Genomic DNA, 14,502 nt, shown 5'->3' on the forward strand with positions numbered 1-14,502 from the left:
GCAGGCTCAGCGGCCATGGCTCACGGGCCCAGCCGCTCCGCGGCATGTGGAATCCTCCCAGACCGGGGCGCGAACCCGGTTCCCCTGCATCGGCAGGCGGACGCGCAACCACTGCGCCACCAGGGAAGCCCTAGCTTTTTTTTTTTTTTTTTTTTTTTTTTTTTCAGAATTCTTAATCTTACCTATATAGACATCATCAGGGTCTTGACAAAATTCTGTCTTTTATTAAGACATATCCTAAATACTTCTATAGCATGACCCTGCTCTACCACTCTAATCAGTCTAGCAAAAAAGACAATAAGGCTATCTGGGCCTTAGGTTAGGCTGGATGAAATTTAAGCCTCCTTCCTTTGTGAAGACTAACCAGAACAATTCTTAATTTTACTCAAATTCATTGGATATATGCCACCAAATCCTATAAATCTGTGACATAAAAATAACATCATTAGTAGTAACAGTTGCCATTATTATATAATTAATATACAATATGATTATGATTATGATTACGATAGCTAACACCAATATAGTATTTTTAAGGTGCCAGGGTGCCAGGCACTGTTATAAGTGTTTTATGTATATTCACTAATCCTCACAGCCTCGGCTTCAGTCCCAGGCAGCTTCTCTCCACACGGTGATCCCAGCACCGTCAGGCCCACATTATCAGCTTCAAGTTCAGAAGCGAGAAAACTTATTTCCACTGGTTCCAACACAAGTCTCAGGACTGAGTCTCAGTGGGTAACGGACTCATACCTGAGCACTGGTACTGGGAGAGAATATGCTGCTTGGCCAGATCTTGGTCTTGTGCCAACCTGTTCAATGCTGCTGGGTTCACCAGAACCACATAGGCCGAGAGTGGTGAGGAGCCCTCCCACGAAAGATGAATGGGTGCTGTTACAAGCAGGGGGATGGAGAGCAAGCAAGGAAAAATATTGGATGACCACTATAGGTAGGTACTGTGCTTTGTTTGTTTGTTTGCTTATTTTTATTTATTTATTTTTTTGTGGTACGCGGGCCTCTCACTGCCGTGGCCTCTCGCGTTGCAGAGCACAGGCTCCGGACGCGCAGGCTCAGCGGCCATGGCGCACGGGCCCAGCCGCTCCGCGGCATGTGGGATCTTCCCGGACCGGGGCACGAACCCGCGTCCCCTGCATCGGCAGGCGGACTCTCAACCACTGGGACACCAGGGAAGCCCTGTTTGCTTACTTTTTATTGTTGCTTTTGTTTTCACACATGAGGAATCTGAGGTTCATAGAGACTGAGTAATTTGCCCAAAGCAGTAGATGTAGGGAGTGAAAGAGCAGGATTTGGATTCCAAAGCTGTGCCGTGCTGCCATAAAGATACTCTGGATATGTTTAGAATGGCGGGTGGAGGGTAGTATTTGCCTGGCTCCGTGTCCAATCACTTCTCCTTCCTGCCTTTGAGCTTGGCCCTGAGTGGCTCCAACACCATGACCGCTAGGAATGGTCTTGTCAAAGGCCTTAAAGGAAGGGTGACTGCAGTGGGCGGGGGTTTGGAGCTTCCTTGATATGGCAAACGCAGCGACCTACAGAAGCCTTGCTTCTATGGGCTATTCTGACTAATTTTAGCCTGCTGATTAGCCTTTGGGAATTATTGTTCACCCCAGAAATTTCCCAGTTTTATTTATACAGGGTGAATTAGCCTTTTCACAGACCACATCATTTCCTTATTTTTAGATCTGTGTTAAAAAAACCACCAGTTCCCAAAGCCTCGGCAGCACTGGGAGCTTAGGCATAGCCCGGGGCTGAGTGTCTATACCTTCACAGACAAGGAGGGTCTGGAGGCTAGAAGCCTTCCTCCATTCTTTTTTCCTTCCTCTCTCCCTCTACCCTTCTTCCCTCCCTCCCTTCCTCTCTTCCTTCCTTCTGGGGGTCTGGAGTTGGGAAGGGCTTCCCTTAGGAAGTGGCAGCTAAACTGAGGGCAAATTCAATGTTTTTTCCTTCCTTCCTTCCTTCCCTCCTCCTTCCTTCCTTCCCTCCTTCCTTCCCTCCTTCCTTCCTTCCTTCCTTCCCTCCTTCCCTCCTTCCTTCCTTCCATCTTAAAAACCCTCCATTCTTAATTTGTTTGGCTTATACTTATTAACAGTTACTAAACATATATTAGAAGTCAAAAAATTTTATGAAGAGTTTAAAAGAAGACAGGATGCTTTTGGAAAGATGTCTATAATTTACTTTCAAAAAGTTCAGCATAGACAGAGGAACTTGAGTTTTGCTATTTGGTTTAAGCTCCATCTCCACGGGTAGCAGCTCTAAGCAAGAACACACCGTCCAGGACCAGCTTCATTCTATTCAGGAAGTTCAGGCAGCTGCTACAAGCACTAACACTCTTCAGTCTTGATCAATACCTTATGCTTCGCTAGTAAGCATAGTGAATGTCAGAAAGGGGTTTTATTGGTGAAAATAGTAGTTAGTGCTTGCATAATGAAAGTGGTCTCCCAGTTTGATGAAACTGAATATATTCGAGATGTGGGGATGGGCTGAAATGTTTCAAAGCCACTTGGATGAACAGGGTAGAAGAATCTAGCAAGGCCTGTAGCCTGCACTCTTAGGGCAGGCAACAGACACTGGATCCCTAAATGATCCCATATCCAGCCACTGGTTTAGGAGAATGCTACCTGTGCGGGTAACAGAATCTTGTTTCTGGAATGTTGTTCTGAGTCTCAGATAAATCTTTCATATGAAGTGGTGGTCAGAGCACTAGGTAGAGAGCTTACACTGCATGGGGCTTATAGAACAGCCTTTATAAACAGCTTTGTGTTTGCTTGTTAATAAGCTGTTTTTTAGTTAATGTTTGCATATGTGACAGCATTTGGTTTGAGGTTTCCCATCAATGTAACAGGGCTGGGAGGGTGTGGGGAAGCAGCTAATCCTCACCCACCTCCAGCTTCTTCAGTGGCTACTGTTTTCACCAAAAAGAACCAAACGGGCGTAGGTCAGTTTTCAATAACTCCCTCCCTTCAGAGAATTTGCAGTTTTACCTAGAAAAATTAACAATTGGAACAACAGTTGGAAGAAAAAAAACACAACTCAGAAAAGGATACCCCACACTTCATACAAGGCACAAGCAGGAACAGGAGGGCTTCAGAAAGGACAGGAAAAAGGGAGCAGGATTCTTTTGTTTCCTTGTTTTTCTTTATTTTTGTCAGTTTTATTGAGGTAGAGTTTACATAACACAAAATTCACCAGTGTCAAGGGCACAATTTTTAAAAAAAAATTTTTAATTTTATTTATTTTTTATATAGCGGGTTCTTATTAGTCATCCATTTTATACACATCAGTGTATACATGTCAATCCCAATCTCCCAATTCATCACCACCCAGCCCCCATGCTTTCCCCCCTTGGTGTCCGTACGTTTGTTCTCTATATCTGTGTCTCTATTTCTGAAGGGCAGAATTTGATGAGTTTTGATAAATGCATTGAGGAATCAGCTTGGCTGGGTGACTGCCATCTTGCTAGCATGGGTGGGGCTGGGAGGGTAAGAGAGGCAGTGAGTTGAAGGTGGCTCCCTTATCAGGTCAGTTCTTTAGCTGGGTTCTGGGCGTTGCTCTAGGGAGCTCAGCCTGAAGCCCATTTCTCCACCCTCACAGTAATTTTGTGAGTTTAGCTGGAGTGGTTTCCAACATACCTAACAAGTGGTACAGAGGGGCACTGACTCACCTGAGTGGATGATGTGACCAGTCAGAATGGAAGTCGCTGTGAGCAGCCAGTAAGACTGCAGGTGCACGTGGATGAATATCAACCTGAGGACAACCAATGCCCTTTCAAAAGTCCCTTTCTCCTTACGATATTTGTTGCCTAAAACTGAGAACCCCGACTTGGAGAAAAACAGTCTTTAATGAGAGAGAAGCGTAAGGTCAGTTTACAGAGAGCAGGGAAAGGGAGCAGAAGCCATTGCAAGGGAGCCAAGGTGCTGGTTTCTATCATCCCCAAGTCCCAACCGTATCTCTGTTCTTCCACAGGTTTGTTGTTCTGTGAGATTCCCCTGCATCCTTCCCACGTCCCCCTCTTTGACTTAAATTGATTGAATTGTTTCTGACCCTTGCTAAATTAAACATCCTAAGTTAAACAACTGAGAGCTTTGATGACTTCTTGATAGATACCCCTTTGTAGAGGCAAACAACAGAAGTGTGGTTAGATCTTGTGTGTTCCAAAGAGGAATAAATATCACTGATTCCACATGGTCTTCATGAAAAGTAGTATGCTCCTGTATCCTTCTAAAATGGTATTTTTGAACTTAGTTTCCTCTTTCTATTGTGGAAGGGATACCCCAAAGGCCTATTTCACCCCTTTCCCATCCTTCTCTCCCTTATATGGGGGACCCTGCCTCTGTCAACAGGGGACAGAACAACAGAAAATAGGTGTAAGTGGAAAGAGAAGAGATTTTGTTTGGCTATGAGGGGAAATTTTATAACATGGTGGCTCAGAGGAAGAAAGCTATGTACTTTAGTGCCCTTGAGAACTTAAAAAACTCACTCTACATAGGAGACTCTCCTATATTTCTTCCTTTAAAGAGATAGAAAATTAATAAATTAAATAAGAAAAAAATAATCGGGGCTCAGTAGGTGCTGTTAAATGATGATTGATTTAATAATGGAGCACACATTGGGCAGACTCTATGAAATGGCTTCAAGTCAGACCCTGAAGGAAGGATTTGAGTGCAAGTAAATTATTTAGGAGATGATTCTAGGAAACAACTATAGGAAAGTGAGGAAGTAAAATGGGAAGGGAAGGCAACCAAGAGAGGGCAGTTTATCAAGCAAGTTAGCAGAATGTGTAAATGGAGCTAAATTGCATTCAGGAACTTTGGAGGCCAGTGTAGAAAACACACCTCCTACATATGCTATTCAAGAGGTGAGGGAGCTGGGGTATTTATACACCAACTCCTGTCAGTAGTTAGTTGAGGGCTGCTTCTGGTGCTGGGTGTTAAGGAACTGGTAGAGCAGTCTCCAGCAGACAGAAGAAGCCTTGAGGCAAAGAGATGCAGGTTGCAGCTGGAAGTTGGCCAGTTGCCTTGGAATGAAGGGAAAGGGGAAATAAGAGTGACATTGACAGCTTCTGCTAGAGCACACTCATGACACCTTCCCCTGTCTGCATGCCTATGTGAGGCACCACTTCCATAATAAAAGCATTACATGGCAGTGACATGTTTGCATGAAGGTAGATTCAAATTGATTTGGGGTTTAAGATCAACGGGAGAAAAAATGAATTCTTTGTATAATTATTACTTAAAGCCCATCTCTTCTGTTTGACTGCAAGCATTATGAGGGCAGAGGCTGTGTCTTTATTTAATTACTGTTTTATCCTCAGACTCTAGCATGGTGCCTGGCACATAGGAGAAATTCAATAATACATTTTTAAATTGAAGTATAGTTGATTTATGATTCAGATGTAATAATACATTTTTACTGAATGAATATTGCATAACTAGAAACAATGTGCAGTATTGCTAGATGTGCAAAATTTGGGAAAATCTGAATGTGTACAACATAAAAAAATATATCTTTACAGCTCCCAAAATGTCATTATTAGTCTAAGAATATATTACTCTATGATGAGCAAGTTGATTTGCTTATAAAATTATTAATTGGTATATTTGGAGACCTAAAGACTTTGTAAAACATTGGAGAATTTTTTTCTCTCTTTTAACTTAAAGAAGTCTAAGAGGGAGAAAGAAAGAGTTGATTTTTCAGCTGTTTGTTTTCTTTTCCCTTCCAACACTCTGAGGCTTCTATGTGCTATTAAAATGGGGCCAAGAATTGCTGGCTTGAATTCCATTTTTCCTTGGAGACAGAAGTTCTCCCCTTAGCCTCCAGGGTCTTTCCAGTCTGCAGCTTCTTCAAACATGGGCTGACCAACCAGAAATGATCTTTTCTGTTGATCAACTTCAGGCACATGTGCTATTTCATGGAGGGGTAATTTTTGAAAGAAAGGCTACACAGTTTCCATTTGTAAGAGAGGAGCATATTTTCAGAAGCTACTATGAGAGGGAGGGTAACCTTTGTACTCCCATGGAGAGCCTTCAATCTGGGTTTTTATGGGAAACCTCATTTATTTTCTCCCTCCCCCCTCCCCTCTCCCTTCCTCCCTCCCCCCCCTCCCTCCCCCCTCCTCCCTCCCTCCTTCCCTCCCTCCTTCCTTCCTTCCTCCCTCCCTTCCTTCCTTCCTTCTGCAGCTAGTTTTCTCTGTTCTTTGGTTAAGCATTTTTATTGGATGGATTTTTACATTGGGGAGGGACAAGTATTTTTTGTTGAAAGAACATCTCAGGCTACTGGAATCCAGTTAGACCCAGGGAATAAAATTGGGGAGTTGAATTTCCTCAAACTGCATAGACACTTCACTACCCCTGTTTCATGTACTTCGAAAGGTGGCCCATCCATGTATGAAGCCACAGAGAGAGTTGAGCTAATTATTAAGTGAGGTATTCTAGGCAAGAATAAGGAGCTGGAGCTTATATTAAAGCAGGCACTATAAACGCCCCCTCTTCTCCAACAAAAGTCAACAATGTGTTAATTAAACCCCTCTCTTCTATCTGGATGCTGTTTAAAAAATCCTCTTGTCCATTGGAAACAATGGTTAGAATGATTATGTAGTCCATGGAGATGGGGAGAAGTGTTTAAAATTTTTTTAAAAATGTTTCATATGGTGGATCAGAAGCTGAACAATAAAATATTGTAACATTTATACCCACCAACCCTATGGTTATGGGTGCACCCATACATAATTATATCTCATTTTCATTTCTTTTATTTTTCAAGAGCTCAGAGATTTTCCTTTTAGCTAAAAACAGGACAGGACATTTCATTGATAATAGGGGGAGAGTGGAGGGAAGTATAGTAGAGTTGCCTTGTTAGTGGGCAGTCAGGATATAGGCTTTGGTCCATGACAGCTGAGCATAAAAACCAACCCTCAAAACTATCTGAAGATTTTGTCTAAGAAAACCCAATGCTATGTACCCCTTAGTTATTTATAGAGAAACACAATTAAGTTCTATCAACCTGAACATGTAAATAAAAATTAAAACCCAGCAAAAAGAGAGAAAAAGCATTCTCTTCTTAGTCTGTCCATTTGGCCCTCCCCAGTGGAAACTCAAACTCCTTTTTCAATCCTATTTACAGCTTTTCTCCCACATAAAGTTATTTCTCAAGCAGACTTGCTCCCCACATCTATGTATTAACTGAGGAATACCGCTAGTCTTGAACTTTAGAATGATATCATGCAAATGTTACGTTTTGATTTGTTAATATGTTTGAATCCATGTGACATATATACTCTCAATAAGTCAGCATATTTCTAATCTAATTTTATACACAAGTCTACAACTGTTCTCAGTAAAGAGCTGTGGAATAATCTGACTTCAGAAGGAAAGAGGAATAATGGTAGCTGGGCAGAGATATTATCTATCCTCTCATTTTTACATAGAAATAGAATTCTCAGCTGAGTGTAATGCTGCCCTGCTAAAGACTATTGCAGGACCATTTGTCCTGCGGCTGAGATGCAGACTAGGTTCTGTGCACGGGGCGAGCAGAAGTGATGTGTCCACCTTCCTGGTCATGCCTTTAAAGGGAGGGAGCTTGCCTTGAACTTCCCCAGGCTCTATCCTGCCACTAGTGACAGAAGCATGGACATTACCATGAGACATCCTAGACTTGGAGATAAAGAGTATGCCTCTGGATGGAGAGCAACCCAATAAAAGGAGCCTGGGTCCCAAACCTTGGTGCTGTGTTGCTATCCCTAGATTGTTTATATTCAGACTGTTATGTAAAAGGGAAATTACATTCTGTTTTGTTTAAACTATGATTGTTTCCAGTCTCTTTTGAAGCCCTCAAGCTTGTATCTTAATTAATACAGCACTGAAACTTCCTAGTCAAGGGGGTAAATTACAGAAATTTTGCTTTGATTATCTGGACAGATCAAGCCACAGGGACATTTTTCAAAAGTTGCTTCAGATTCTTATCCTTTGTGAGAATACTCTTATCAGTACTTGGGGGGCTAAACTGAACCCTGAATTTAGGAAGTTAAACTATCTCTGTGGGAGCCACGGATGTTGGATGAGAGCAAGATAAACAAGCTAGTAGAACTATAGGACTTGCCTATAGCCTGATCAAGTGAACTGATGCATCTAAAGAAAGAGTAGTCCTCAAAGCAGGGTTGGTCAGCCATGGAAGAGAACTGCCGGTGGTGTCATCCTTGCTTTGCACAAGGGAGAGGAATTTCGCTAAGCTCTCTTAGAGTATTTCTGGCCTCACAGCACTGCAGGGATAGAAGGGAAAGGGACTGCCAGTCTCCATGGCAAGACAGTGCTGAGTGAGTGAGCAAACCACATCAGGCTTTTCTCTGGCTGAGCCATTAAACTTTTGATTCATCACATCACCTTTGCTCTGATGCTTGTTCACCAAGTCATCTTCTCCTGCAATTTGGTTTCACACCTGAATCTCCTACAAAGAAGGCGCTGATCATAGAGATTTTCAGTGTTTCTGGTCTTTGTGACGTGGATGGCTCATGGCAAATTTAAAAAGTAGCTGCAGGTTAGGATTTGGCTTCCCAAATAGCTAGCAGAGAGAGTGAATAATGAAGATCATGCTGACATGGGTGATCTGGGCCCATGTGTAATAACTATATATTTGCATTCTGGTGTCTGCCTTAGGTTTGGGTGCATTTCAGTAGGATGAGACCATCTTTCAGGCCAGCTGACCCCTCAGTAAGTCTCTTTAATAGATGAAAAATCTTCTTTGTGGTCCTGTCCTTATGTACTAGGGAGCACTTGGACCAATGGCCAGTAACTATTTTTTTAATTGAGCTATAGTTGATTTACAATATTGTATTAGTTTCAGGTGTATAGCAAAGTGATGGGTCAGTAAGTTTTTACTCCTAATTAGTGAAACATTTGATGGTCAAGTCCACCCCATGCATGTTCCCTGAGTTGTATACAACTCTAGCACGCTGGTCCTTACCCTTTGCTTTGTCCCAGTGGACTCACAGCCCAGTGTGGGGAGGCTGTAGTTATAAACTTTGAAGGACCTTATTCTACACTGGCCTGCTCTTTCTCTGCTGAGGTCCAGGGACAGTGCCAGATTTGATGAAGAATAACATTCTGGCTCTTTCTGAGAGTATGCTGAAGTACTCAGTCTTTTGTCTGAGTCCCCTTTACATTGAGATAAAAATTTTAGCATTTGCCCTTAGCTTTTTACCCTAATTTGCAATTTTAATATTACCTGTGATTTGTTCTGTAATAAAGTTTTCATTTTCTAGTCTAAAGTAAATAGTTTTATTCTGGAGAATAGAAAGCGATGTATTTTCAGTTTGAAATAAATGAGAATGATGAGTTGGGAGTTTGGTTTAATGAAAAGAGCAATCAGATTTTTAGCTGCATTCTCAATAAAGTACTTTGTCTTTCTGAGACTTAATTTCATCATCTGTTAAAAGGGTATTTTTGTAGAATTGTTGGAAAGATTAAATATTGTTTGTAAATTGCCAGCCAGGGCCTGGGACAGAAGGTGTCAACAGAGGATGCCCCTCTTCACCTCTCTGTCCGATGGGGGTGCCCAGAGCCGCTCAAGGTTCAGCTACTCAGCTTGGGTTGTGTTTAATCCCCAGGGAGCCCCATCTGCAGGTGACGCTCTAGGCTGGGCTGTGGGAGTTGCTGGTGGTGGTGGTAGGAATAGAGCTGGGGGAAAAGTGTGCGTCTGTGCATGTGTGTGTGTTGGCCAAAATTTAGGGATTTTGAGGGAAGGAACAGACTTAAGTTCTGGTTTTCACTTGCTCTCGTACAACATCCTTGTGCTATCTGAGACTTGGGTTCTGTGATGATAAATCGGCACAGTCCTTAGTGCTTTTAAGAGAGATGGAGTGGGATTCATTGACAAGAAGTCATAGCTGATGGGGGAAGGTAGGGGAATGATCACTTGGGCCAACAGTGAGAGAAGCTCTGGGAAGGTCCCCATGTCCCTAAATGTCCCTAAGTGTTTCTTCTCTTATACTAATCTGAAATACCTGAAACACCACAGGATAGTTTTTTCTTCTGTTTGGGGTCCATCCTTTCTCTCCTTCCTCCCTCCCTCTCTCCCTCCCTTCCTTCTTTCCCTCCTTCCTTCCTTCCTGGTTTTTGTTTTTTTTTTGCCTTAACTACACATCCAGGTGGTTCACCCTGGCCAACGTGCTTGTAACCTTGTTTGAATAACTTTATCCCTCTGGGCCTCTTAAAATTATGTACCTATCTAATTAATCTCCTCCAGCACCAGGCAGCCCCACTATTCTGAATGTAAAAGATTGTTGCCACCCTGGATGTTGGCTTCTGGATGGGCATCTTCAGGAAATTTCCCCACAGTTCGAGAAAGTGTCCTGTGGATTTTAGACTCAAGCTGATGAAAGCATCATCCCTGGGACTGTCCTGAGAGTGCTGCCAAACTGTAGGACCCGAGGGGATGAGAGGAGCAAGTGATAAACATGATTTTTATGTCCCTATTGGTTTTAGGCAGTGTGGGAATTGGAATAAGGAGTTCTGGTTCTATGGCCCAGACTGATTAGCTGGGTGAACTCGACATTTCTGTGCTTTACTTTCTTCCTCTGTTAAGTGGGGCGAATTGTACTTGACTGGCTATAGTTGAGGAGAGCCCGTGTTCACTCACTCACTCACCAAATAACTTTTGAGCACTGGTTATTATGTCTGGGCATCATTCTCAGAAATGAGGATATGATGGTGACTGAAATAGACAAGGCTCTCACATCCCTATAATCTAGTGGGGAAGACAGACAGAAAACTAACTAAAAAATGAGATAATTTTGGATTGTGATAGCCTCCCCGAAGACACTGTGGGCATCAGAGTAAGTGAAAGCAGTTTGCAATCGGTATTTGTGGCACTCCCACCCATAGCTGCTTCTGATCAGTGTCTTTGCTGTGTTCCCGGCTTTGGAAATGTCTTCTTTACTTTTGTATTGATTCACTGGAGCAGCATAGGGGATGCCACAGAGATGGCATGTCTTCGTTTCTGGGTTAATTCATTTCTTTGTGGTCCCATCGTTGAACTTCCCCATGTGTATCTTTTTCCCCATCCAGTAGTACATCCCTCCTGGCTTGGGGATGTATAACCCATATTCTGGAGTCTTATTAAGGGTGATGGGTTATTGTCATAGCAACTGCCTTTAAGACTTAACAGTCAGTTCCCGTAAAAGCATCTCCCTGACTTTTCAGGCTGTAGTCAATTCTTCTTTCTCCTCTAATACCGGAGCTGATCTAATATCCCCACTTCTAATCTTCAAGAAGGAGAAACTCCTGACTTTCAAGGAAGTCTGGCCCCCACAGGTTTCAAGTCTATATAAAAAAATACAAGCAAGAGCAAACACAAAGGGGCTCCTTGCCAGGATAGTGGAAGGTGCTACCCGGGGCCTGTGTGAGAAGCCTTCCGTCACTCTTGCCCCTCACTGATCTTTCCAGACCTCCTGGGGAATTATGCAGAGGGCTCTTGTGGCGAGTTCTCCGTCTGCATTTGGTAGTGTTAGTTTTTAAGTTTTGCAGCTCTTTGGATCCTGATGCTAGATTCAAAGCCCAGATTTATAAGGTCAGGGGAATCAAAGAAGACCAGTGACTTACACTTTCATGTGTCTCAGCCCTTGCCAGTTGGCAGTTTCTGGACCAACTTGTAACCACTTTCCTGGAGCCAGTGCAGGTAAAGGAAAGGAGCTTAGCAAACAGGGAAGGGGCGGGAGGCAGCCTGCCTGAGCCTAAGCCGGAGCCCGGGCCTGTGATGTGGTCAGGCTGCTGTGTGCCCAGCTTGGCAGGCCCTACCAACACTGGGCCGACAGCCCAGGGCACACATCGCCGGCGCCTGGGAGAGCTCCTGGGTCCCCTGCAGCGTGGGGCTGGCTGGGTCTCTGCTCCTAGTGCCACCATGGGGGGTGTGCTCTGCGATGTGCAAGCAGCCAGGGAAGGAAAAGCAGCAGTGTGTTGGTAAAACCCCTGTAAATACGTGCTTGGCTCTGTGACTTCAGGGGTGCCTCTCCTGCTGGCAAGGATGGGCTTCTGTTTTTAAAGATCTTTGGGAGGAGATATATTTACTTCTCTAATCCTTCTTCTTTAATCTTCAGACTGTAGGTCATGACCCATAAGTGCAGCTTGGAATCAATCTAGTGGATTACAAACAACATAGAAGAAGAAGGAGAAAAGAAAAGATATTATTGAATTAATGTTACTTTTTTAGGTGCCGTATGAGATTGTGGATGTGTGAGGGCATGCCTTTACTCTTAGGAGATGCATGCTTGACTATTTAGGTGTTAAGTGTCATGATGTCCGTAATTTACTTTCAGAGAGTTCAACCAAAAAATATGTTTGTGTGTGCATGAACGTGTATTGAGAGAAAGATAATGTAATTTGGCAAAATGTTAACTGTTGGTAGGTCTGGGTCATTGGTTCTCAATGGGAGTGATTTTGCCCCCCAGGGGACATTTGGCAATGTCTGGAGACATTTCTGGTTGTTAAAACTGGGTGTGTGTGTAGGGGATGCTAATGGTATCTAGTGTTTAGAGGTCAGGGATGTTGCTAAACATCCTACAATGCACAGAACAGCCCCATACCCCAAAGAATTATCTGACCCCAACTGTCATTTTTGCTGAGGTTGAGAAACCCTGCTTAACGTGAAGAGTGTTTTGTATCATTCTTTCAACTTCCTTTAGGTTTGAAAACTTTCGCAAGTAAATAAATGAAACAAAATAGACTAATGAAGAAGTGAAAGTCTCAGAGTACGTGCCATGTTGCACGGAGTAAAGGTAGTTATTGTTTGGTAAAACTTGTTTTATTTCAGTCCTATATCTGTTTGTGTGATCTGGGTTGCAAAAGAAAAGTAGGGGGATTGTCTCCAATGTTTGAAAAAGCACTGCTTAATTCATATCTTTCTGGTGCACTTGATGTTGGAGAGATGGGGAAACTTGTTAAACTCTGCCCACTTTCAATGATACGGTAATCTTACTACACATTGTTTTGTGTTTATAACGTGTCAGGCACTGTGCTAAGCAGTTTCTGTGCATGATCTCACTTAGTCTTCACAAGAACCCTTGTGCAGTGTGTATTATTCCTATCCTCATTTTACAAACAAACTGAAGCTCAGAGATTAAATTGATGACCCAAGGGCACACAGGTGTTAAATGGCAGAACAGAGACTTAGTCTCTTAGACTCCAAAATCCAGACTCTGCCATTCTGTCTCTAACCCTCTCGAACCTTCTAAACTCACCATTGCTTGGTTTGGGAGTGAGAGGAGCCTTCTTCTGGAAGATGGAATGGGGGTGTCAGCAAGCAGCCACACCCTTTGCTCTCTTGCAGTTCATCTTCTGGAGTCAGTGCAGTGAGTCTGAGTGCTGCTTTTGGACCTGAAGAAAGATGGTGCTCATCTTGAAGTGGTGGAAATTTGACCTGAAAAGAATCTTTAGGGCTGAATGGCAAAAAGGCAACAAGTGATCATTAAAATATTTGACTCGAATCCCAACCTGACAGTCAAGCCTGAATACAGATTTCTAAGAAGCCCAGCGTGCTGTGCTTAAGGGGCAAAAACAAGGTGCTCACACCCCTCCTTCCACTGGGACAATTTCTAGAGTGTTAATGAAGCTTCAAAGAGTTGACTGAGGTCTTTAATCGTGAACCCAACCTGGTGTGATCAGCGCACAGATGCCCCCAGGCCCCAAGTAAATGTGGGTTCTAAAGCCTTAGGACAAGAGAGGACCAAGTCCAGTTTCAAGAGGGAGACTTCCCTGACTTCCGATCAGGATGCCCTCTTGGCTAAAGGCCACATCCAGTTTCTAACCTTTAACTGGAAACCTTCGGTCATCTAGGACTGTCTGGCTCTCACTTCCTACTTTTAACTGACCACCTATTCCTGGCAATTCTAATGAGCTGCTGTCTCCATGGTCACTGCCTTGACTTGGATCCCAGTCTGGAGTCCAGGTCCTGGACCACTGTAATAGTCTACATGCAGATTTGAGCATTGCCCACACAGAAGCCTAGTGATCTTTTGAAAATATCTATTTTAACTCACTACTCTCCTACACAAAAATTTCCAATTCCCTTTTCATTACTGAATAAAGTCCTCATTTCATGGTATGGGATCTACTGCCTTTTAAAATTCTCTCCTATATTTCCACTCTCATCTACCTCTTCCCACCATGTTGCCTCTGCATCAGCTTGCATCTCCCTGGATAGGTCATTCTTTCTTTTAGGTCCACGACTTTGCACCTCTTCCTTCTCTACTTCTCCCCAGTGATCCTGCCTGGCAAACTCCTACTGAATTTCACTGAATCTAAGACATAATTGAATACAAGACACACCACTGTTTTGTACCAATAAAAAGAAAAAAAAGATGCTAATTAAGTGATCTCATTTTTTTTCCTTTATAAAAATTTATCAAGGCAATAATTTGAGTTTTAAGAGGCTTGGTTTAGCAAAGTAAAAGACTAAAAACCATTAAAACACTTTGAATTCTTCTTTAACCTACCAAGTGGG

Source organism: Physeter macrocephalus, chromosome 12 (genome assembly GCF_002837175.3).
Source record: "Physeter macrocephalus isolate SW-GA chromosome 12, ASM283717v5, whole genome shotgun sequence".
NCBI lineage: Eukaryota > Metazoa > Chordata > Mammalia > Artiodactyla > Physeteridae > Physeter > Physeter macrocephalus.